This window comes from Pelmatolapia mariae, linkage group LG3_W, assembly GCF_036321145.2.
Source record: "Pelmatolapia mariae isolate MD_Pm_ZW linkage group LG3_W, Pm_UMD_F_2, whole genome shotgun sequence".
Taxonomy (NCBI): Eukaryota; Metazoa; Chordata; class Actinopteri; order Cichliformes; family Cichlidae; genus Pelmatolapia; species Pelmatolapia mariae.
Window position 1 is genome coordinate 87951747 of NC_086229.1, and position 27446 is coordinate 87979192.

Consider the following 27446-nt stretch of genomic DNA (forward strand, 5'->3'; position numbering starts at 1 on the left):
AACAGAGTTTTAACCTGCTGTCCGTCTGGCCTTCATCATTTCTGGTCTTCTTAACTGTGAGGCAGTTTGTTGTGAATGAGATGAGCGTGCACGTGATTCGGTGGGAGGTCAGCAGCAAGCTGATGTCACAGAGGGCTGCTGGAGGTGGAGACAGACGTGTGGTGATGAATGGGCTGTGATGAGATGCAAAGCAGCAGAGCTGACCCACCGAGCAGGGGTATAAGGCTTAATCGTTAGAGCACAATGGATCAAGGCAAAGGCCACGCTGATTGCATCTGGGACGTGCGTGTCTGCGGTCTGGTATAATAACGCTTGTGAGGACCAACAACTTCTGCAGTGAAACGAGGAAAGTCAAGGCATTTTATTAAGGTGGTTGGTCAGACCACCTTAATAATTTGTGGATTTGTGTCAGAAATTAAATGACCAATTATCTGTGTTCTGCCACATAGTTAACTTATAACACTGACTCCTCACACGCTGAACATTTCTTGCTCAGTGCAGGAGAAACAAGCAGACATGTGAATCCGTTCTTAATATTCTGTTATATATTTACCTCTCACATTAAAGATGGCCAAAGTTTCAGATATTAAAGTCAGTGTACGAACATCTAACTGTCATGGTTCTGTCTTTAGTTACTTTCTTTTCTATATTTAAATCTCTTTGTTACTTTGTTACATATTCCTTTAGTCTCACTAGTATGTGTTCAGTTGTGTCAATCCGTTTTGTATTTAATAACTAAAAATCATATTTTGTTTGGTTGAGATTAGCTGACTAACTTGAAGAATACCCAGTTTCTTTGTCTTGTTTGGGTAGCTTTCGCAGTATGCGATGGGTCATCATCCACTAACACTGTGAAGCGCTGTCCACTCAGTTTTGCAGCATTTGGGTGAATCTGAGCCAAGAGTATAGCCGTCTACACTTCAGAGCTGCTTCTGCTGCTTCTATCAGCAGTCACATCATCAATACTGTCTCCACCATGTCTGAGAAATAATGTGGCATGCTTCAGATCACAACCTTTCTCCATACTTTCCTCTTCCCATCATTCTGCTACTTCTTCATTTATCCAAAGATTTTCAGAACTGTGTAAAAGTCGAACCTGCCTTTCCAGTTCTTGAGTGTAACCAACAGTTTGCACATTGTTGTGTCAATCTTTATTTATATTCACAAACATCTCTCTTGATTGTAGACTTTGACCATGATACGCCTGCCTCCCAGGGTGTCTTCTTGCCTTGATCAAAAGCTGTGAAGTTATGTGATCACTCACTTTAGTTGTCTTGTGCGATCTTTAAAGTCTTGGTTTATTTTGGCTTTTCAGCCTCATGATGATCTCTCTCACCTGCACTGGCATCTGTTTGGATCTCATATTTAATATTAAAGTGAAAAGCTCTAACAACACAAACACACTTAATCAGATTTCAGATTAAATTCAGATTCAGAAATTCTATCTGCTTCATTTGTCTTGAAATAACAAGAAACGCCCATGAAATTGCTTGTTGCATGAAAATGGCTCTAATTCCCACACGGTTAATGATCAATTTTTATAGTGATGCCACTCGCTCTCCCTTACATGATCATCTCAGGCATACATGATGACATCCAGTGAGCACAAAACCCCCGCCCACCTGCTGTTCATACCCTCTGTTTGTGATGGGCAGCCAATTGAAGCAAAGTCTACTGAAATGTGTCCAATATTAGTGGAGGGCAAAACGTCTCGTTTGATTATATTTTCAGTGCATGTAACACATAAATACTAGGGGTGCAACAATACTCGTATCAATATTGAACCGTTCGATACAGTGCTTTCGGTTCGGTACGCATATGTATCGAACAATACAACATTTTTAATTTATTTTATCAACTTTTCTTCTGACGATGCTGTCTGTGTTGAGAGCTCAGTGGATCTGCGTTCGTCTACTGCGCCTAGGCTGCACTGTCGAGCGCAGATCCACTGAGCGCAGAGCAAGCTAGCAAGACAGAAGCTAGCTCATTGCAACATGGCAAATTGAACCTCCACCGCCCGCATTCAGATCTGGCCTTTGGAACTATTTTGGTCTTCATGTGAAGTATGACCCTGAAGGTAAGCGCGTCATGGACAAAAGTAAAACAGTATATCGGATGTGCCACGCAATGCTCAATTACATGGGTGCGAACTACTGCTTTAGCAGTTAGCTCGTTAACGTGTTGACGCCGTCCAGCCCCACGCACGGGTCGATCCGTGGTAGCTCGTTAAGGGAGATTTGCCGTGTTGTGGCGTTAACGTCATTTCAGATTAATGCTGACAGCACTAGTAGGAACACAATGAATATGACTGCACATTTACTCCGACATCATCCTAGTGCGAAGACAAGTGGAAGCAGACAAAAACAACAAGCAGGCATGCTACAAACTTTACCTGAGTCATTTAGACAGCCGTTAGCACATGATTCTTCTTATGGGGACCTGATATGTTTAATATGCTGCTGAGAATATAGCCCACAAGAAGCTTTTATTTTGGAAAGAGCCATTTCTCTGTAATAAAGTCTCTTTTCCAAAGATGAGTGATTTCTCAATCAGATAGATTTATTTTTTTATTACTTTGTTGTTTCAGCAACATTAAATTTAAAAACTGTACTTTTGAGTTAAAATATATATTTATAATTTTAATAAATGACAACTTAAAAAAGCATGAACATTTTTTTGTATCGAAAAAATATCGAACCTTGACACCAAAGTATCGAACTGAACCGAACCGTGAATTTTGTGCATCGTTGCACCCCTAATAAATACATATATATGTATATAAAAGAATGCTTTGAAATGTCAGCTATGCAAAGCTACTCTACTAGAATACCTCAGTTTAATATCAATGTCAGACTCACTTTATTATTTCTACTATAATATGATTACACGTTATTTGATCTCTTCTTTTATGGCTGCATTTAAGTGTTCTGAGATACGTTTTTAAGTAAATCTATCTTTTCAAAAAATATGAATTGTGCAGAAGGCACACTGAGACAGAGCCTTTTTAAAGAGTGCTCCATGAAGATCTTAAGATGATATATTATTGTGCTGCCTTTCAAGTCAGCAGTTCTATTTTAATACTTCTAAAGCAGCTGTTTAAACACATTTGAAAGCATTTAATAACGTCAGTGCGTCTATCTAACACTTTACATTTAGTGCATAACGGAGAAGATTCATGCAATGACAGAAACTACTCAGCCCAGTGAGTACACAGATATTTGAGGCACGAGTACAAACAACAACGCTGCAGTGCAGCTCAGCAGTCGTCTAGCGTTGTATCGCTTTACATTAAGCTAGATTTGATTTGCTTGTCGGCGCAGACAATTACAGGAAGGTTCGCCCTCACTGTGTCTGTGTGCAGGCTGAAGAGTCACACTCGAACACACACACACACACACACACACACACACACACACACACACACCAAAGTGTTCTCTCCGTCTGCCCGAGCTTATAACACTGGGACTGCAGGGACCAGCATGAAGTTTAGATGATCCTTGCTCTTGTACTGTTTGTACTCTGTCTACACCAAATTCACTGCCTGCGACAGCAAGCAAACGCCCACCTCACAGCTCAATATGCTTCCAAAGATCAGATCAACAAACCATATTTCCTAAAAAATAAGCAAACAGCTTGTGCTCGAAGGTATTGGATTCAACCGCAGTATTTTATCTGACACTGGATAATATCAGAGATATTATACTGGATATAATTCCATGAAACCTGATTCATAATCTAGAGTCAGCACTTTAGATCACCAAAAACAACCCCAAACAATAAAAAAAAAAGTGGCAATGTGCCGAGAGGTTTCTCCACTTGCTCCTTTGTATTTTGAGCTCAACACCTCCTGCAACCACTTTCCCTTTCCCAAATCAGACAGCAATGCTTCTTCTCTCCGTCGGGAGATTAGGAGTGGGCGAGGTAAAAAAAAGGAGCAGAGGGAGCAAGAGAGGAAAGATGAGTAGGGCCGCTGGGAATAAGAATAACCGCGCCCTGGCCTGTCTTCCAACAACCAGCTCTTATTACACTCAACAACATCTCCAAAAACATAAGGACTCCCTCATTTTCTCTCTCCCTGCCCATATATCACTCTCTGTCCCTCTTTCGTCTTCTCCGCCTCTCACTTTTTACCACCACAAACATCCTGTTGATCAATCTAGCTCAAATTCTTTCCATTCACACTTCACTTCCTCCAGCAGCAGTCACTCTCTTGTCCTCTTTTTGATCTCCATTTTGCCTGATATCTCCTTTCTTTTATCGTTTTTTCCTCCCATTCCTGCCTCCATCTTAATCTGCAGCTGGCTGGCCTCTTGCTGGGAGACTCTATTTCGAAACCCTCTCATATAGCTGGAAGCCCAACACGCTCAAGCTTCTTGTTTTTATTCCAACTGCACCGAGTAGTCTTCCTTATTTCTGTCTTTGTTTCACTTCATTTGTCCTCCTCTATCTTTTTCTCATCTCTTCATCGCAGGCTTTTGGAGCACTTCTACTGTTAAATTGTATCCCTCTCCTCTCTCCCATCTGTGTTATAAATAGTGGTTGGATTAGGCGGACTTTCTTTCTTTTTTATTTTGTTTTGCTCACTATTAGGGAGCGGATCAATTCCACAAATTGAGTGGATGGGGAAGCGAATACACACAGACGGCCCCTCTGTCCTCCGAAATGCCACAGTGACAAAGACGACACAAACACGGCCATTGTCCTTGTTTTCCCACTGCGGGCTCTCCCTTTTTCTCTCGTAACAGTCCTCTTCTCTTCCATTTGCCACATCCCTTTCTTTCAGCCTTAAGCCTTTTGGACTTCAGTTGACCCCTCTCATTTTCTTCCTCGTTTTCCCATCGTTTTCCCTTTCTTTCTCTCTGCATTCATTATGCATGACTGGTAACAAAATAGCCTAATTTTATATGAACGTGTTTGTTTGACTCTAAGATTATGCGCGGTGTGAGATAACAGGATTGTGTTTGAAGTGCCACACGACCGCGGAAACACAGAGAGCAAACAACACAATTGCTCATATAAATACAAATGCCATACTCATAAATCAAACTCTGCTTGAGCCTTAAAATTTATCCCAACTCCTTATTGCTTTCTACCTTGAGGCACTCTACGTGCTAGTTCATAAAACTACCCATACACATAATTACTGAATGCCATTGGAAGTCCCTTTTTTGCTTGAAGACTACCTCCATAACCTTTAGTTTTAAACATGAACCATTTTGATGTCCCTACATATTCTATGTAGACAGATATCTTCTCATTCCTTAGAGTCTGAGCTTAATGTAACTATCATTACCGGACACTAACCCTAACACTAGATGGGTGATCAAATAAAACAAATAAAACTATCCAAACTACAATCACTTTAAACTTAATGCTTAAAAACCATCTTTGGTCCTGATTTCTTAAGTTTTTAGCTTCCTTCTTCGTCACTGTGGCAGTCTGTTCCTTTCCTGCTTATTATATAAAGACGCTCACACTGACTCCTTATAACTTCAGTGTTTATTGATTAAAACCTTGCTCCTTGTTGCTTAAATTATTCTACCCTCCTTGTGCTTATAGTCTTTCCATACTGTAACGGTTATTTGCTTAACGCTGTTTGAGGTTTCTTTCTGCTTAAAGACTGTCTTCATAACTTTTAACCTATAAATATCCTTAATCCCTTTTTTGCTCAAAAGTAATCCCATCTTCTTCAGGCTTAAATTCATTACACCTCCCTGCTTTGAGACATTTCTTATACATTAATACTTGACGTCTTATTGCTTAAACACTAGTCAGTCTCTGATTACTTAAAAAATATAAACCTTATTTCTGGTCACAAAACAATCCCATCTCCATCACTTGAAGATCCCACTTTGGAATCATCCATACACCTGAATGGTCAAGGATTCGGTTCTGTCCTTTTTCCTTAATGCGTGCGCCTCCTTTTCACTGCTAAGGCTAATGTTCTTCTAAAGACTATACTTACTATTTATGACATTAAAAATAATCAACTGACTCATTGTTTCAGAAACTTTTAAGGTAGTTATTTCTTAAAAACTGCAATCACTCATTATTTCTTAAGGCTTTAACATTCCTCTTAACTTTTTATTTCTGAAAGACTAGTCTGTTGTGAGATGCTTCCAGTTTCTATTGCTCCTCTTTAAAATATACTACTGAAAAAGAACTCAGAGCTCTCTGTGACATTGATCCTTACAGATGTATAAGGTTCACCTGCGCTTGACTATCTCTAAAACATCACTCTAGCTCCAAGTTATTTAAAATCATTTGAACTCCTTATTGTGTATAGTTTTCAATGTGCTAACCATAAGGAGTAGCTACCTTCTCTACTGCTTAAACAAAACTTTGACCTTTCCATTTAACAATAATCTAGATCGCTGTTTGCTTAAGAACGGATCCATATACTCAAACAGTGATTAACAAATTTATAAGACCACTAGCCAATATAAGGTTAATCCCACAGCTGCCCTGAATTAAGAGGACTGGTAATTACCAACGTCATTTTTGATCTTTTTGTAATGGTTAATCCGCCAGTATGAGCATGCTCTCATGAAAATGATTTTAATGCTGAAATATAATTGTTGTTGATATCCATGATTAACAAAAAATAATTAACAAAAAAGCAGCAAACATTAGCAAAGCTTATTATTATTTTTTTCTTGACTAAGATGCCAAATTATAGTTATTTACTTCCTGAACAGAAAAATGACTTTTAGTGCTTCTCAGAGACGTCTCAGATTTGGGCATAAAAACGGGAATTCAGTAAGTTTTTGATTTTATGACACGTGGTCAAGTTTTAACACTGAATGATTTACAGAAGAACAACAGTAATAGTTTATTCTGCATGTGTACGCCAGCATGTGGGGACATAAATCAAATGATTTCCTTTACTTTGTACATTGTGTCAATAAATAAAGTGCAAACAGCCATGCTCTAACACTCCACCCCATCTATTTCCTTCCCTGTCCTCATGCAACCTCTCATTATCCCCAGTCCACCTCCCTTGTTCGGCCTCTCTGCCCTCACCACTTTGCTCTCTCCTATAACGATCTGGTCATTACTGGGGCTACCGTTCCAGCCCTGGTTTCACGGGGGTGTGTGGGGTCTAATTGGGACTGAATGAACACGAGTGTGTGTTGCTGTGAGGTCTCACTGAATGGGAGGCTTGGTGTGTCTATCCCACCCAAGAGTGGTATAGTTGAATGGAGTCTTTACATAGAAACACACATTCTAGTATATTTTACACACAAACACAAGCTTTAATTCATTTCAACAATCCCTCTCTGACTTTGAGAGGTCTATACTGAAGCATTGTTTTTTTAAACTTACTTTCAGTGGGTTTATTATAACAAAGGAGGCAAATATACATTTTGCATTCGGCTCCCCTGTGGTAACAGCAATATGCAAAACTCAGAATAGCTGCAAGCTCGACGATCCATGGCAGCATCACACTGTGGCAAAACTCCTGCAGTTCTTCTACCATTTTTATTCAAGTCACATAAAAACAGAATTTTATGCCAGTAAATGTTAGAAAGCTCAAAATGTCCCTTTCATCTGGCGAACAACTGGAATAGTACAGCTTTTTTTTTTAACATGGAAAAGTATTTTTGTGAGATATCTAACAGCAAACAGGAAATATCTTTTTAACACTGAGGGAAGCTTTTGTATTGTTACGTCCAGATTAGTGTGTACCAATCCTATGTTCACATGTAAAATAATACAATTTTGTCTGCAGCTAAGATTTTGTAATCATCAGGTTAGTATGAGAATTGTAAAGGAAACAAGCAAAACATGTCCACAGTGTGTTTAAAAGGAGCGTCAAATATGGTATATATCTAATTTTTTGACCTAATTAGACCGCTCTTACTTTGTGTGTGAAATGTGCTGTCTATTAGTGACATTAAATGGCTGTACTGTATATTAACAAAGTTATAATTTACATTCTAAGTATTAGAAAATCCCACACTGTGCTACGTTTGGCTGTAATTTTCAGTAAAAAGAAATAAAAAGGAAGTGATATTAGTGTTCACAGCTTTCCTGTCAATAAGGACAGAAGAAAGAGTGTAGGCAAGACAACTTTCAAAGGACGCATGGTTGTGTTCACTTCAGTCCTAATGCATTTCATTCATTTAGCTGAATAGAAGAGCTCACAATGCTGCTGAGTATAAGCGACCACTAAAATCAAATGTTGCGCCTACAATTTTGTCCAACAACAAGCGTAAATGCTTTAAGATAGTGAGTGAAAATTGCTTTAAGAAGTGGAAAAAAAAAGAGATATATTACGTTTCTCCTGCTGGGCAGTAAACCATCCACTACAAGATGCTCCCTCTAAAAACGTAGTAAATGTCATACGTGTACATGATTCTTCAAGTAAGTCTGATGCAGTTATGCAATGCAAGCAGCAACCTCAAATGCTAAAATGTTCAACTTTAAAACAAAGCATGCATACATGCTGTTCACCGTCTGATACAGAAAATATTTTTGGTCTTTGCAAAAATTGAGTAATTTTACTGTAAAAAAAATTGTTGTTGTGAATGATGTTGATATGTGCATAAAAATGTGCAATTTATTTGTGGCCTTCAAAGGAATCTACAAATATATTTGAGAGTTACATGTGAGAATATTGTTGCTATTTTGTTTGTTAATTTTAGGGTAGAGTATCTTTAATGATGAGAATATAGGCCAGGCATAAATATAAGCACTGCTTCAGCCTGAGCCTGTTCAGCCATTATTTGTAAAACAGGCATGGATCTTAGATGGATTTTTTTGTACAGTCTATGTAATATGTGATAAATGAATGAATGAATGAATATAAAATGTAAGTGTGATAAATGTGAGTTTTTTATACTTGGGTCTGGGTTGGATTGTGGCGAATTTGACTGACATGTGTCCTGACATAGACGGCTGTAGCTAACTGTTTTCTGCTAGGCCTGAACTAAACCAATTCAAATTATTTATACAGTAATTATATGGTACTCAATTTCTTTCATACAGACCACCCAAGAAGTTGTTGGTTCAGTTTTGGTGACGGAAATTCTACAAATTCTACAACAGTGATCTGATTGAAAAACACATGCCACGACATGCGTGTCAAATTATATTTTTTGGCAGTGCAGTAATGTAATGCATTACTGGACTAAATTCAATAATGAAAAATATCATTACAATTTTCATTACAAAGTTTCTTCAATTATCTACACAATATGCAATATAAAAAAGTAAAAAAGACACCATTAAAAATCTGTCATCTCTCCTGTACACTAGGGCTGTGCCACATCATACAGTCTGTGAAAATACTAGTATAAGTATACTTTTTTTTACATCATATAAAAATGTTATATCACAATATTATTGCTATGGCAACCCCATGGGTTTATGTTCCCTTGTGCGTGCAACAATGAGACAAGCCAGGACATGTTAAAGAGCCGCTCGTCAGTCTACGGTGACAATTTAGTAAAAAGGGAGCTACTTCAAGAACCTCCAACAAAACACAGTACTTTGCACAATATGCAGAAAAAACTTTGCCTGCTGAAGGTGGAAGCAACAAACTTATTCAACCACTTGAAGCTAAAACACACATTTGAGTACAATCAAGCTACGAAGGAGATGCTAGTCATTTGTGGAGATGTGCAATCCAAACAAATGATTCCACAGAGCATCGTTCCACCATTCACTGGCTGCACTACATGTGAAGAGCGAACGGTGAATGAAATTGCTGGTGCAGTTACACAGTGGAATAGCAGTGCTTTAAGCAGCTGTGGACACAATGACACAAAAGCCCAGGTAGAAAATATTTTTAGTTCTATGATGTGACAACACTATGCAGCTCTTGACGAGTTACAGGGTTAACTTAATTTAACTATTGCTAAACTAAAGTGTAAGGCAGTTATTATATATACATTTACTTAAATATTCCAAGGACAGTAGCTAGACTAAATTTTGCTTAGATTTGACATGGTGTGTCACTACTATTGCACCATAACGCTGCTGTTTCTAGCACCCAGTTTCACTTTAAATTAAGTAGTCTGTCATCAGTGACAGTAGCTCACTGGATAAAAAATGGCTTTCATTTACACTTATAATGCTGTTAAAACATTGTTGCCTGCAAGTATCAATAAAACTTAAGCTTTTTTTTTTTCTATTATCCAAAATATCACTATTGTAGTTTTTCTTGAAATATCGTGATATAACTTTGAGGCTATATCAGCCAACTTTAGAGAAGTGAAGACAGGTATATTATTTATATTTGTATTGCCCCAAACATAATCATAAAGCAGACGGGAAACAGACATTATGCGAACACAAAGCTAATAAAGGATGTTAAATGTGAGTGTATGCAGACCCCAGCCCAGCTGCCAGAGACAGACCTTCAACAGACAACAAAGTGATGAGCAGTCAGGCTTGTAGCCTCCATTTCTACCTGTGCATGTTTCTACAGTACAGTTTCTGTGTTGATTGCTTGAAATCTCATTTGGTCTGTTTTTCAACTTTGCTTTGTGCTTTTGGTCTAGTGTTCAAATTTACACACTAAAAGGAAGATTGTAAGTATTAGGACAGAGGCCTGTGTCAGTGTCTAGAAACATAAAATAAGGCTTAGATTGCTAACTAGTATTCATGTCACAATACATTTCATGTTATGGAGTAACGCAAAAGTAAAGTAGTAAGCAGTGTAGCGATTTATTAACGTGAGTTCTTACTTAAACGGGAAAAAAGTAATGTGTAATACATTTCGTTTATTTACATAACAAACTTTTAACAGTATGCAAATAAAACTGAGCCAAACTGATTACTGGTCTGACACTTAGCAATAATTAGCAGGTATCTGTATCTACACATTACGTCGCAGTTTTTGGTTGCAGTTTGCTAAGAACTTGCTAGCATTAGCTGGTAACTCCACAGAAAAACAAATATGATTATTTCTGGACCAGAAAAACTTTTAGCAGAGTCCAAAATAAAATGATGAAATTGTGCTAATTCCATCTTTTACACAGTGCATTGGATGCAGTCAACAGTGGTCAGCAGATATGTGTGAACTGATGTATATGAAATGAAAATTACTTGGATGAAAAAGTAGAGGAGGAATTAATGAAATGATAGTTTTTTATTTTAAAAGGCTGATTTTTTTTTATTAAAAAAAAGTAAATGTCTTTTCAGCATGAAATTGCTGACTAATGGCAGCACTTACATCAGTTTTTGCTATAAAAGTTTTCCTTTTAAAACCCAATATGATGTATTCATATAATAAATATGACCATTAAACCAAAATTCAAAATCTGTCATTTTGCAATCACGTATAAACACCATTACATTTGATGACCAATATACTAATAGCACATTTGTCTATATAATTATTGATCGATTAATCAGAATAACGCCTTATTTCATGATGTTTTCAAGTTTAAGGTAAAGTTACTGTTTAACTGAACAACAGGAGAACATGCGATCCCCACACAAGCAACATCTTTTATATGTCGTGTTATTTATTGATCTGCAGAGTTTATTACTTCGTGCGTGTAATGTGTTCTTTTTCTATTTGTGAGTTGCAGCAGGAGCAGCACAGAAACAAGAAATTGGGTGTGAGAGAGCCTGTGCTGTCGTCTCCGTTCAGGCACCAGCGTTTCCATTAAGTAATGCTGTCAGCTCTGTCACTACCCGCCGCTCTCCATCTCATACATAACAATACCTCCTTAATTGGAATGCTCCTGCGACAGTTACAACACAATCCAGGTGAAAACACACAAACACAAAGTGTACAAAGTGAGGAAGAGACAACATACCCTGAAAAATGCAGCAGCTGGCCAAATTGAGTGGAACTTTTGCAACTTAAAGCAACTTAGCTCAACACGTATCAGCAGAACTGCATGTGTGTGCTGAGGGAAAGAGTTTGTCTTTTCTATGAGTGTGTGTGTGTTTACCTCAGTTTGAGGAGTGTGGATAGCGCAGTGCGAGTGTGTGCGTTGATGTAAAGGTGTGTGTGCAGCCGTTAATCTTTAATCAAACGCTTTTACATGAATCCAGATCTTATTGTTTGTGCTACATGTCACCCCAGTGAGAGTATCTGGTTTGTCAGCAGCCGCTTGTCTTGTCCTTGTCTGTCCTGAAAGTTAATCTGATGCTAGAGAAGTAAAGTCTACTTCTGTTCCCAGAGCTGATAGACCTTCTGCTGCGACACATATACACCAAACTCCATACTCCCCTTTGTACTGACGCAGCCAGCAAAAAGAATCCCGGTGAATCTTTTGGTGTTTAAAAGCGTCTTGGAATTATGAGTGCTGCAGTCCCACCCGATCACAGCTGTCTCCTGTGATGATATAGAGTCCAAATTTCATTTTTCCGGCTTCCTCTCCACAAAACTAATAAATAAACATACCTGCCAAGAATATTTCCTCAGGGTACACTATTTATATGCAATCTTAAAACTAGGCCACACAACCTGTTTTTTTCTTTATTTACATCAGACGTAATTTTACACTACTTACTTTGATTTTGTTAGCTACCAGAGAGGTTACTTAAAACCTTTAAAAATCCAAAAATATCAACTTCTTCTCTCAGAGGTTTTGTCTATATACTAATTATTTTTGACTCTCTTATTATTTTTTAAGCCAAGCAGCAGATGCTTTCATCTATTAGACTGGCATCACAGATTGTAGGTTGGTGGGATTCGGAGCCAGATATTTCACTTTAAGAACTGAGAAGATATAAATACGTCCTAAAAATGTCAGTTAGTTTTGCTTTTTCTACCAAACCAAAGCCACCATCTTTCCTCCAAAAGAGAGTAAAGTGTAGTTCTGGCAACTGTGGCCCAAGACGATGGAGTTGGAGGGACGTTGGAGGGACAAGGACGACTACAAAAGGGAGCTAACCAGCTCGCCTCAAGGGAAACACAAGACAGGACAGACAGCAACTATCTGCTTAGCGCCAGCTTTCAGAATAAAGAGGTATCCACACTGCAGGTGACTAGCAGCAACGTTGGGACTAATGACCACAAAAATATGTCATTCGGTGATTTCAGATGGTTTTAAAGTTTCTCTGCTTCAAGGTGAGTGATTGAAGCAACATCCAGGGAGAAGTTGTTTGACGAATTGCCAAATACCTTTTAGATTTAACAGGTTTTCTTAATATAAACGTAACACTTGAAGTTTCAAACCATGTTTCTAAAGACTGAATATGATGTGGCAGCGAAATCCAGTATCATATTGTAACTCCTGTATTTTTTGCTTAACATTGAATGACAGGCAGGACTACCAGCAGCTGATAGACAACAGTGTATGCATTAATTACAAGCTCCCTTGCCTCTATATCATAATCAGCATTATTTAATGTGCTGTTTCTCCTCTCTAATAGAGAAAAACAACATAGTAAAAGATTCTACAATGCTTTACTTATATTGGTGATGTCAACAATTCCTGCTGGGAGGTCCTGTCTCCAATACAATTTCCAAACTTCATTTGTTTCAGTGAGCACTTTAAAGTTTATTGATTTGGATTAAATAGACCCACAATAGCTCTTGGCTAGCACAAGGCCAGCATCGGAGGGTATTCACTGAGATTCAGGAGTGGAAGAGAAGCTGAGCCAGTTGCTTCCCTGAGTCCCTTATAGCCATTACACATGGCAATAAACCCGGCCAAGTGAAAAAAAGAAAAAAAAGACTGTGTGGAGCTTTTTCCCAAGCACTAAGCTAGCTGACAGGCCACACAGTGCCAGCTAGCTCTTTCTCATCCCTCCTTTTCTTTCCTTCTCGCCTGCCCGGCTCCATCTCCCTGTACCTTCCAGTCCTTTTCATCTCCATTTCTTTCTCAGCTTCCCTCCTTTGCCTCCTCTTCATTTTCTTTGTCTTGTCAAAGGGTTTCAAGCTCAATAAAATACTATCTGTCAGCGTGCGATGGAGTAGGTGTATTCGACACGATATTGACACAACCTTGACACGACGTGGGCCGAGCATTGAGGTAACAGGGAGGTAGGGAGCTTCGGCAGCAAATAACCGACAGGCCCACAGAGAGACAGAGTGATGGAAAGAGACAAGAGATTGAGTCTCTATAGTAATGTTGAAATAAAGTTGCTTTGACAGTACTGTTGATCCTTTCCTGCAGAAAATTCTATTTGGTTCTGTGCTGGGCTCCTTTCTACTGCACCCAGCCGTACTGTGCTAGTTTATACCCTGACATGCTAATACGTCCAGTTTTCTACATCAGGCCTTCCTGTTTTGTCATTTTATTTCATGTATTTTCACTGCTGAGTTCTGCTCCATCCTTCTGCACCTTCCTGTTTTTCTTTTCATTCTCCTCTCATCATTTTTCAATACACAGGACTGCTCGGTCTTGTCCATGTGCCACCTAATTCCTTTCAAAATCCTCTTAAGAAGTAATTTGTGCTCAACACATAAGGATGTAAAAATGGTGAAATAAATCATATAATGGATGCTGCCCTGCATATTTTCCATCGCTGATTGCTTACAGTCCCCTTGTCTCTTTGTATTTCAACAATTTGGAGATTTGTCTGGATGAATGTGTTATTGTACGGCACACTGGATATTACACTTTGGCCATAGTGAAAATCCACCAGGAAAAGGATGGATTTAGCACAAAAATATCTCCCTGGATGCTCCTAATTATACGAAAAAAGATGAAACGTGCCAAGTCGGTGTCCTTGCATGGCGCTGTTTTCCAAAACGAAGGATTGCGAGCGAGTAGGGTGGGGGTGTTTTAGAGCAAATGCATACGTGTGAGTGCATGGGAAGAGAAGCTGACATAGAGAGATGTTGCATTGCCTACAGGCCAGCGTCTGTTAGAGGAGTTATAACCAGAGTGGAAACGCCACATAATACAGAGAGACAGAGCGAGGAGGGGGTGAGTAACAGGCAAAAAAGAGGAGCAAATGGAGAAAAACACATCGATGCAGACAAAAAACAGTGTGAAGACAAAAGCTTGTCTCTATCTCACACAGACAGCGATGAAATCTTATTACTCCTTCACCCCATCTACCATCTTGCCATCCAAGAGAGAGCATCGTGAACGTTTTTGGACGTCTCTGCGTGATAAAGCTGCGCCAACATAAAGAATCGAGAGCAGGTTCCTCCAATGCCTCCGTCACTAACTAATGCCCCTCTGGTGTCGTTTTTTTTTCTCTTTTTCTCATCCGTATCAGCCTCTCCTCTACGCTTATAATAATTCATCAACAATCTGGCAAAATTAACTCGAAGATCTCGACCACTAAAAAATAGTCTCTGCCAGGCAAAAAAAATACATTTTCCTCTGGAATACTTTGTGACATCAAAGCCATTTTCAGCCATTACTGTAAGCAACATGTTCAATTAAGAGACATTAATTAAGAGCTGATTCAGTGAGCCGTGCTCACTCATGCAGCCGGTGGAGAACAACTTTCTGCGGAGCCACCGCTATGGCTGTTTATCAAAAGCCTAATGCAATGTCATTGTTTTGCTTTGAGCAGACGGCGTTCAGCCGGGACAATAAATTTAACAGATAAACTTTTACAAGCATTTGGTGCTCAGCACATTGTAAACTCAAATATTCCATGTATTTAAACAGATTAACCAGAATAAACTTGAGATTTTTAAACAAATAAATATATAAAATGATAATATTACTTATTCCTTCTAAGGGTTCCTGTGTAACATTTTTACTTTTGAATGAATGAGATTATGTTTGATTAACATAATTGTTTTGCTGATTAAGTAAGCACTTTAACATTAATGTGTTTCTGAACTAATTATATCAGTGGCATTGGTGTGTTTAGTTAATTATTATGGAGCATTTACGGACCAAGAAAGACACGAAGAATTTGACAGCCAAAAGAGACCTGTTTGTTTTTTGTTTGGTTTTTATTTCTTTTAATGGTGTAGAGTTGTGAACTATGAAAGCTCCAGGTGAAGTAGCAAAGTTTACACATGAGCTAAATAACTTTTATGTAATTGTCAAACTGTAACATTGTGGGTTCAGTGGGTTATTAACAATCACTCTGTTAGTACACACACTGCTAGAGATGCTAAGATGAAGCTTAAAACAAAGGCCTAGAAATCTAAAGGTCAGTCTGTCCCACTGATGCCAAACAAGGGTGAGCAAGACCAATGTAACAAGTAAAAATTCAAATAATTCTTCAAAACTGTGCAAAAAACAAATAACGTAATTTCAAAGGTTAATGAAAAACGTAGTAGTAGAACACAGCAAAAGAAATTCGTGATCTTCTTTTAAATAAAGCTTAAAATAAATAGTTACATTATTCGGTACAGCATTGCTTGTGTGCAGTCTAATAATTAAAGTCAATAAATGCATAGGTTTGTTTTTTTTAAAATTATTATTTTTTAATTCTGTTAAGCATATCCCACGGGAGAGGTGAATGGAAACTGTAAAAATATTATATAATGACCTAATTTAACTGTAATCAAACGTATTACCCAATCGTGTAATCGAAGCGGACGACATTTAACTTCTAAAATTATCAAATAAATCTTTTAAGGGATCAGTTACTCCACTTTTCAGTAACTGAATTTACTCATTTGGGTCTACAGTACAGTAATTATCGTATTAACTGGTCAGTGGTACTTAGTCCAGTCCAGTTTTTTTTTTCATATCTATGATGTGATTTTTTTTATTTGTACACTGATATTTGGAACGATACAAACACAGAACATCTTTTTTACTTTAACCTGAAAATATGTTGAAATTCAGATTCATTTGTGCAATAAAAGTGTTTTTATGACTGTATTACAGTCAAAGCAACTTTATTTTAACATTACTTTTATTGTAGACCGCAGACAATGTAGAGACAGTTATTTAACAAGAACTTCACTTTTTTCTCTGTATTGTCGATTTGTGCAATATTCCTGCTGTGAGTGTTTCCTGCTTAGTTAGTGGATTGTTTATAATCTAAAGAGGCGTTTCATTACAGACACAAGTACAGCCAACACAGAGTAAATATTTGTTTTGTTTAGCAGGTGGATAAAATTAATTAATATATTTGTTGCTTAATATTCTTAACAAGGTTATTATATGTCAGCATTGTACTTACCACACATTCTTTCGTTGGCTCTTAAGCAGTGAAAAATAACACCTAATGCAAGTTTAATCCAGATGCTTTTATTTTTAATCAGAACTCCTTCATTTTGTCCATTTTAATTATTCTCATATCATGGCTCATTTTGTTTAGCTGAAGTAAGCCAACTTATGCATATATTATTCCAAATCAGACTTAAAAGTGTCACATGTGCATGTACTCACATAAACTTAAATTACATTGCCATGAAAAAATATTTACCCTCTGATGTCTTTAGTTTTTTGCATATTTGCCACACTTAAACGTTTCAGATCATCAAGCAAATTTTCAATTATTAAAGAAAGATAGCCTGATTAAATACAAAATGCAAATTTTACATGATGATTACATTTATTAAGGGGAAAACAAGCTATCCAAGTCTACTTGGCCTTGTGTGAAAAATTGTGTAATTTCTGTGTAATTGCCCCCTAAACCTAATAACTAATTGTGCCACCCTTGGCAGAAAAACTGTAATCAAGCGTTTGTGATAACTCGAAATGAGGCTTTCATGTCGACGTGGAGGAATTTTGGGCCACCCTTCTTTGCAGAACTATTTATTCAACCACACATGGACGGCCTGTTCAAAGCATCTTACTCTGATTTAAGTCTGAACTTTGATTGGGCCGCTTCGAAACCTTGCTGGTGTGTTTCACATAATTGTCCTGCTTCATAACCCAAGAGCGTTTGAGCTTCAGGGTATCAAACGATGGCGGGGCATTCTCCTTCAGGATTTTCTGGTAGAGAGCAGTACTCGTGGTTTTAACACTTACCGGAAGTGTAAAGCGCCTGGTTCTCTCCTACCTCAAGACCCTCACGGCCCCCCTCCTGGACCCCCTGCAGTTTGCATACGTCTACAGACCAACAGGTCTGTAGACGACGCTATCAACATGGCTCTACACTTCATCCTGCAGCATCTGGACTCCCCAGGAACCTACGCCAGGATCCTGTTTGTGGACTTCAGCTCTGCCTTCAACACCATCCTTCCAGACCATCTCCAAGGCAAGCTTTCCCAGATGAATGTGCCTGATCCCATCTGCCGGTGGATCACTGACTTCCTGACGGACAGGAAGCAGCATGTGAGGCTGGGAAAGAATGTCTCAGACTCCCGGACCATCAGCACCGGCTCCCCTCAGGGCTGTGTTCTTTCTCCTCTGCTCTTCTCCCTGTACACCAACTGCTGCACCTCCACCCACCAGTCTGTCAAGCTAATCAAGTTTGCAGATGACACCACCGTTATTGGACTCATCTCGGACGGGGATGAGTCTGCCTACAGGAGGGAGGTTGAACGTCTGGTGTCCTGGTGCAGCCACAACAACCTGGTGCTGAATGCCCAGAAGACAGTGGAGATTATTGTGGACTTCAGGAAGCACACAGCCCCACTCCCCCCCATCATCCTGACTGACACCCTCATCACCTCTGTGGACTCATTCCGCTTCCTGGGTACCACCATCACCCAGGACCTGAAGTGGGAGCCCACCATCACCTCCGTCAATAAGAAAGCCCAGCAGAGGATGTACTTCCTGAGGCAGCTGAAGAAATTCAACCTGCCAACACGGACGATGATGCAATTCTACACCGCAATCATCGAGTCCATCCTCACCTCCTCCATCACCGTGTGGTATGCTGGAGCCACTATCAGGGACAAACAGAGACTACAGCGTGTTGTGCGCTCTGCTGAGAAGGTGACTGGCTGCGGTCTCCCATCTCCGCAGGACCTGTACACCTCCAGGACACTGGGGCGTACAGGTCTTCCCCTCTGCTGTTGGACTCATGAACAATAACCATATGACTGTTCCCACCACAAACACATGACCCTACACTGCGCTCACTGCATCATCCCATGTTTGGCACTGATCACCACCTGCACTCATGTATATATCTATCCTCTTAGCACTTTTAATTCTTATTTTTATGTCTATTTAAGCATTATATGACAGTATGTTTGCACTAAGTACCGCAGCAATTTCCTAATGTTGTAAACCTGCTCAACATTTGGCAATAAAACCCTTTCTGATTCTGATTCTGATTCTGAAGTCGTTTGAGTCCTGAAACAGCAAAGCAACCCCAGACGATCACACTACCACTACCATGTCTGACTGTTGGCATAATGTTCTTTTGATGAATCAGATGTGACGGGACTCAAACCTTCCACAAAGTTCATGTCTCATCTCTTCCAACACATTCGCATCCCAAAGCGTAACATATTACGCCATGTGACAACACGTCTCTATGTTAGGCGTTCGGAAACGTCAGGAAACATGAGAATCGTTTGGAATGAATCTACACATGTACATTTCATTTTACTTTCTCATCATGAATTGCTTAGGAAAACACACTATCTAACACGATTAAGGTTGTAGTTAAGGTTAGGGGTAAGGTTATGGTTATGGTTAGGGCTGGAATACACGGCTGGAGAGTGTGATACCGCCGAGAGCGTCATTCTATTCCATCCATAATCTAGTGTGTATCATAGGGATGTGGAAGGGTACCTTTTGCGCTCCTATGGGACGCCTCGGGACATGACAAATCGTCGGTATGTTACGCGTCAGGAATGAGAACAGTCTGTCTCTTCAGTCCACAGACTTTTTTCCCCCAGTCTTGGGGATGATTGAGGTTTTTTTTGGCAACTGCAAGACGACCTTTTTCATCTTTTTGGTCAGCGGTGGTTTCGCCCTTTTACGATTACTTTTACACATAGTGCCAGTTAGGAATGGGTAGATTTACCTTAATAAATATACTCATCATTTCAAACTTTCATTTTATATTAAGTCTTTTTTGACTTTTAGAATTTGTCTGATGATCTGAAACATGAATGAGGCATATACTTTTTCACGGCACAGGCAGCCGTGTGTGCTTGACATCAGAATCAGAATCAGAATCAGAATCGCGTTTATTGGCCATGTATATGCACAGACACATACAAGGAATTCAATTCACCCACACACACACACACACACACACACACACACACACACACACACACACACACACACACACACACACGTGTGGATATATACAGCTACACATGCATACACATACATACACAAACATACACAAGCTGTGTAAACCAACCATAAATAACCAATCTAAATCTTATATACATAAAATACAGGATGACAGAAATGAAATGAAGTGAAATGAATACCACAGAATGTACATAAGGTGCAGTTGCAGTCTGCTAGTGGGAGCAGTGTGACAGTTCAACTGTTTAGGAGGGAGATGGCGAGGGGAAAGAAACTGTTCCTATGTCAGGTGGTCCTGGTCTGCAGGCTTCTGTACCGTCTGCCAGAGGGCAGCAGGTCAAAAAGTCTGTGTCCAGGGTGTGAGGGGTCTGTGATGATTTTCCCTGCCCGTTTCCTGGTTCTTGAGAGGTACAGGTCCTGGATGGAGGGCAGGGGGGCGCCGATGATCTTCTCTGCTGCCCGTACAGTCCGCTGCAGTCTGCACCTGTCCTGTTTAGTGGTTGCACCATACCAGACTGTGATGGAGGAGCACAGGACAGACTCAATGACCGCAGTGTAGAACTGGATCAGCAGCTCCTGTGGAAGACTGTACTTCCCCAGTTGTCTCAGGAAGTACATCCTCTACTGGGTCTTTTTGAGGATGGAGGAGATGTTGGTCTCCCACTTCAGGTCCTGGGAGATGGTGGTACCCAGGAACTTGAAGATCTCCACAGTCGACACCGGGCTGTCTGATATGGTGAGCGGGAGCAGTGTTGAGGGATGTCTCCTGAAGTCCACTGTCATCTCTCCAGTCTTAAGCGTGTTCAGCTCCAGATTGTGCTGAATGCACCACAGTACCAGCCGCTCAACTTCCTGCCGGTATGCAGACTCATCACCATCCTTAATGAGGCCAATGACGGTGGTGTCATCTGAAAACTTTAGGAGTTTAACAGCCGAGTTCTTGGAGGTGCAGTCATTAGTGTAGAGGGAGAACAGTAGTGGTGAGAGGACACATGCTTGAGGGGCACCAATACTGAGGGACCGAGTTTCAGAGGTGATGTCCCCCAGCCTCACTTGCTGCTTCCTGTCTGTCAGGAAGCTGGTGATGCACTGACAGGTAGCTGGTGACACGCTGAGCTGGGAGAGTTTGGAAGAGAGAATTTCAGGCACGATGGTGTTAAAAGCCGAACTAAAGTCCACAAACAGGATCCTGGCATAAGTTCCCGGGCGGTCGAGGTGTTGCAGGATGTAATGCAGCCCCATGTTCACTGCATCCACCGACCTGCATGTTTGGCTATATCCTCTAACAGATGTTATGATACAAATGCATTTGAAGGCCAGTGACTGCTCTTAATATCTATGTCTGTTTTATGGTCTGTGCAAAGATGCAGATGAGCCACTTAAGAAGACAGTGTCTGTTAAAATATCTCAAGAATATTTAAAATATAAATGGGACTATATTAACTGCGTAATGTGGGCAAGTCACAAAATTATTACCGGTTACATCCCACCTCATAAGCCGCAGCATAAAATAATTATTACAAATGCAGCAAAGGCTAACAGAATAATTGCAGCAAATATCAACCTTTGATCACTTTGTTTGATTAATGACACTATTACACTGTAATTTAAGCAGACGGATGGTTCATATTCGTGTGCTTAATAATCATGAAGAAAATTGACTGCATTATTGGAAAAGGCTTTCATTAAGTCCACTATATAATTTACATAGATAATGTCTGAAAAAAAAAGACATTTTGCTCTTCAAAGGAAGCTAATCAGGCAGGGTGTTTAGGATATTAAAGTAATAAAAAAAATCAAATCAGCAATACTTATGATTTTTTTTTATTTTTTCTGTTTTTCTTTGGTGTTGTGACTGAGTGAAAAGCATTTTTCTAGAGTTTAACTTCATAAAATGTCCTCGTTCCTTTTTTAATATGCTCTTCTGTTTTTCTAGCTAGACAAAAAAAATCTAAAAGAAGGAGCCACTGATTTATGTTAGGGAGATTAAAAAGAAGTTATTCCAGCAGGAATAAACATTAATGTGTCTTCTGAAAACAGGAAAACAGGAAAACAGAACTCCTTCACGGCTGATTTCTAAGGCAGAAAGCACTACCTACTTTGGTCTAGCTACTTTGTAGCAGCACCCCGCCAAAATAACTGAAAATAAACAGCAGAATGTTGGTCCTTCAAATATCACCATAACACAAACAGCTACACAGAAACCATCTTGGTATTCTTGATTTGTTTTCTAGGTTTCGGTGTCACCACAGGTGTCAAAGATCACTTTTTTTTCCAAAGCTGTAGCAAAATGATTATGTCATCCAGTGAGTCTGGTGGATCATACACTAATGTTTAACGAGGGATATCATCGTCAAATCAGTGCTCGGGGTTTTCATTAGTGCTTTTACCTTTTTTAACTGATTATGGACTTAACAGTGAACACTGTGCTGAAATGAAAGATAATAGCTATCATGTTATTATGTTAAGATGTTCTTATGTTTTCAAGTAATGTAGCTGTAACTGCTAACTGCATGAGTGAATCAAAGCCTCTTTTTATTCACAGCTTTATAAATGGTGATCCGAAGCGTTTTCTGTGAGGTTAGTTTTGATGGGATATTTCCTTTAAGTGGCAGGTCTTATTTTATGGGGGTTTGGTCTTTTTTTGTATCCCTCTGTGCAAGTGAGACTGTGTGTGTGAGTGTGTAATTGTGTGAGTGTGTCACAAAGAGGTGACATTGTTCCTGGCAGAAATATGTTCCAGGTTTGGGGCTCAGGTGGCTCTGGTTTGTCTCTGATCAGGGCTGACACACAGGACAGCACAGTAACACACAACTGCTGTCTCTTTCTTGATTTAGCACAATCTCCCTGTGGTTTGTAATTCCCTCCCCTCTCTCTCTCTCCAAACACACAAGCAGCTCTAAGCTCTATCAATCTTTCGGAACATTGATGGCGAACAGCACGGAGGCCCGATAGCCTTTGCTTTCTCACACCTGATGCAAAAAGCAGAGGTTGGCTTTCTTTGAAGCTGTCTGCACTGGTCAAGGATGCATCTTGAGTGTACTCATAGTAAGCACTGTTTTACTTGAAAAGGCCTGCTTGTGAATACACGGCCAGGAACATCCCGCTTCAAAGCATGCACATTTGAAAAGGCTGTTGAAAGAATGAGGACAAAATGGTGGCTAAAACAGATGAACTGACTGTGCGGGCTGTGGCTGTTATCAGACAAAAGCTGCCCAAGGATTCGCCAGGTTTCTTCACTTAAAGGGCCACGGTGGCTTAGGTGGAGAGACACACTTCAACTAGCTGTCTTTTATCTACACAGGGAGCAGGTGCTTAAGTATGAAGCCTGATGTATTGGAACAGCATGTTTCTACAAACCAAACAGAGATGACCTCTCATATTCTTAAGTTAAACCAAGGCCATCTGAGGTTCTCATACATGTTTGAAAAGAGAGGGCCGAGGAAGCAGGTTGCAGCTGACCACCACTAAATCCTGCACACCAATCCTTCAAAATTAACCAGCCAGAAATTGATTAACTATTATTATCTAATCAGACACTTAACCTGGATGGCATTATTGTGGCCTTGTACTAAAGTGAGGAACCTTGAAGTCATGTTGTTATCTACTTAACACTGACAAAATTAGTGACATCATATCAGTGATGCTTGAAGAAGTACCCCATGTATTTGTTACTTCTATGCTGGACTGCTATAGTTCCTTATTATAATGTGGTTGTCCCTGAAAAGCCTTCAGTCAATCCAAAGAGCACCACAGCGAGAGGCCTAAATGGGACTAGTAAGAAAGATCATTCTTGTTTCATTTCAGGGTCTCCGTTAAATCCAGAACTGAATTTAAAATCCTTTCTATATAAAAAGTCTTGAATGACCAGGCCCTGTTATGCCATTTAAGGCTTACTAGTTGTTCCTAGACTTTCTAAAAGTAGAATGGGAGGCAGAGCTTTCAGCTTTCAGGCCCCTCTTCTGTGGAACCAGCTCCCAGTTTGGATTGGGGAGACAGATACCATCTCTAGTTTTAAGATTAGTCTTAAAACATTCATTTTTTAAGAAGATGGATTAAGATTAGGACTTGATCTGGATTACTGTTTACTGTTTAAAAGGCTCAGGGTCCTGGGGGACCAGGAACACTGCTTCTTCTTCACTCCTCTGTTTTTACTCCCAAATATGATTACATGCTACTAATAAGATCCAAGATGGTGCCAGTGTGCTCGGCAAGCCGTCTCTTCGAGCTCTGTCTACTGTTTGCTATCCTATTTTCTCAGTGTTATCCTGATCCTGATATCCTGATGTCAGTGTTACCCATTGTCGATATGCAACTTGTCATAACCAGTGATTAATAGGCATGATTACCATTCACAGAGAGTCAAGGAAAGGCTGCAATCTCAGCATTGTAAGATGGTGAAAGATGTACTCTTAATCCCCCCTCCCTCAGTTTAAATATGGTCATTTGCCACCTTGACGCCCCGCTCAAACTAGCAGTCCTGCTTGTCCAGGATGTGTACATCCTCATCATTGAATGTTACTGGACTGTAGAGTCCTGATCTGAACAGGTAGCTGTTTTATACCATGTGCTTTTTATTAAATTTTATCTGCTATATCCCATAGTTCGTGTTTTGTTCTACATGTTGTTCGGGGTCTCTCTGTGCTCCTATTTTCTGTCTTCTATTTGCTGTCACATCTGCCTTCCCTGAACCTTATTCTACCCTACTGCATTACTGCTGAATAGATTTGGTTGGCTACACAAAGGTATTTGGTTTTAAGGTAGGATGATTGACTTTTTGGAGTCTAATGCTTCCGAGAGGTTTTGGATGGTAGGTACTGTGTGGGGAATCTATTTGGTCAGCTGTAGCATGGTGGTGAATTTGAATGGAGCTACATGCTCAGGAATAACTGCAGTGGTTATAGTTGGCTCACTGGTGTAACCAGTTGCCTGACACCTCTGATTCTAGGTTACCCCTCCCAATTAACTGCCTAAAGACCAGGGTTGAGTTGGTGAGTAGTGGGACTGTTCCTCAGTTTTCCACTCTTGCAGACCCCACTGCAGCGTGACTTGCTCCTGACTTGTAGGTGATTTTGAATATCGGTTCTTCGGAAGTTCCTCCATTGGAGTCATTTGATCAGTGCTCAAAGGACTATCACTTACAGATTGTTGAACATTTTGTTAGCAACTTGTTATAGGAACACTGTTTGACCTTTGTGTTAAGACTACAGGTCACCTTTGGTTAGGGTCATTTGCTACTTAGCAAACTTTCTGTGTAACCCTTCACAGGTGTAACCATATAGAGGCAGCTGCCATCCAGTTAAGGCGCCTAGCATATAACAGTTCGTTTTGCATGTTTTTTTTAGTTCATCCTCTGGTGTGTCATCCCATCTCAAATATGCTCCAATTACTAAGGTTGCAGAGAAGGTAAGTGACAGTACTACAGGCCAATAGTGGCTGTCAATCTAGACTCTTAATATTTGACAAGTGCAAGAATAATGCATTTTGGCATATTTAGCTATTTGTGTTTGGGTAAACCGGAGACTCTTTTGATGACCCCTCCACTCTGCCTGCTTGATCCTTCCACTTGTTTTGGTAGGAGCATTCTCACACCCCACATGGCTGATCTTGCCACTCAAAGTTCACTTTAAGTTTTTTGTTTTTTTGGTTAAAATCTATGTGGAAATCTTTTTTTGTTGTTCTTTTTGTCTGAACTTTGAGCTGGTTCATGACAGTGTCTCTGAATCATTTCCAGTAGAAGGATACTCAAACAACTGGCCATTATTATGTCGTACATCTATTACAGTATTTTTAGATAATAGTAGCAGTCAATCTTTCACTGTGCATTGTTCCCCGGTAATGCACTTTTCTCGAAAATAAACAGCTACTCAGTAAAACACTGCTTTCTATCAGATGTTGAAAGTGCCAAGAAATTCTTTTTACTTCTTTTTTAAACATGCGAATTGGATTTTACTGCTTTTAAGATAACTACCAACCAGAGCACCAGTTTAAATTTAATTTCACATGTCAGGTTTTGAAAGCTCATTCTGATTTATGTTTTAAATATATTGAAACATCCACTCCTGTTTTCAAAACAAAAATGCTTCAACAATAAAGCATTTAAAAAAATCACTATTGCAGTTTAAACGCATTATTAAAATGACTTCTTCCTCCTTCACTGATCGTAAAGGCAGGTAATGTCTAAAATGTTTACTGGATGAGTTTCCATCCACATAGGTTTTCTTTGTATGTGGACTGCATATTTCAAGTATGTTGCATAAGCAATCATGGCTGGCCTCCAAACTACTTTAAAATTGATCTTGTGTGTTCATGTCAAACCTTTTAAAGGTTTCTCTCCCTTCGGCAGATGAATGAAAAAAACTCTGCAAATATCCAAGGTCAAATATCCAAGGGAATAAACAGCAAGCCAAACATGTCTTTGAGTGAAGAGCGGTTTTATGTAAGTCTCTTTTCTTTGGATAAAATATTGGGAAAACAACACATTTTAGTCACGGCAATTATAATCAAAAGAAGACTGATACATCCAGCATCAGTTATTCATGTCTAATGACACAGCTCTGTCCTACATGAGGCATCTGCACGGATCAGTGATAACAGACACTGAATAAGTTAGATACAGCGTAGAAGGTGGAGGTGGGTTGCAAAGCGGTTTGCAGATGTACTTTTAAGCAGGCTAAACCAGCTTGTAGAGCTTGCCCTGTGTGAGACAGCAGACTGGATGTATAGAAGCGTGTCAGCAGAATCATCAGCTGATGTGGGCTAGCAATGAGATGGTAGCTGAGGTTGACTTTCTGACCTGCCCGAAATAAGCCTATGCTTGATTACAATTTCTTGGAGTGATTTGGTATTTTTTCAAATAGAATAATAATCAGGGTTGCTGTAGACGATTTTTGAAACATTTTGAAATCATATGCACCTTAGATAGGTTAAGAAGAAGACTATAATTGAATGAAATATGTGCACAAAGAAAATGCTTTATAAGCTGATCTTTATTAGGGGGATTTGGATTTAAATTAAACACTTCTAAATGCCTGGCTGTGGCCCAGGTTACCAGTGTAACTAAAAGGCTGCCAGTATTCTTCACAGCTATGTGCATGGATATTGCCAAGCAAAGAAGATTATAAAGAGCATGTTTTTTTCTTTTTGTTTGTTGTTTTATTTAGACAAGTTTTCTGAATGTGTATTTTAGTGTGGGGACAGGTTAGTGTGGGTTTTTTCGGTGCTAAACTCCGGTTTAGGAGTTTAGCAATGCTAAATTACTGCATAGGGATTAGCAGTTCCTAAATCAAATGAGGTTAATTGCACATTGCAACAGAGGGATGAGAGACGTATTTAGAGGATGGGGGGGAAGGGGGAGGAGGGGCGTCTCGACTGGCCTCGACTGTGTTCCTGACTGTGGCAGCTCAAAAAAAAGTTGTGTCTGTGTTTGATCACCAA

The 27446-nt window shown here is 39.6% G+C and overlaps 1 protein-coding gene across 2 annotated transcripts in view; it reads right to left on the reverse strand.

The window, feature by feature from the left end:
• Positions 1-27446, reverse strand: part of LOC134624973 (neuroligin-2-like) — a 234804-nt gene that overhangs the window by 90145 nt on the left and 117213 nt on the right. The window lies entirely within an intron of this gene.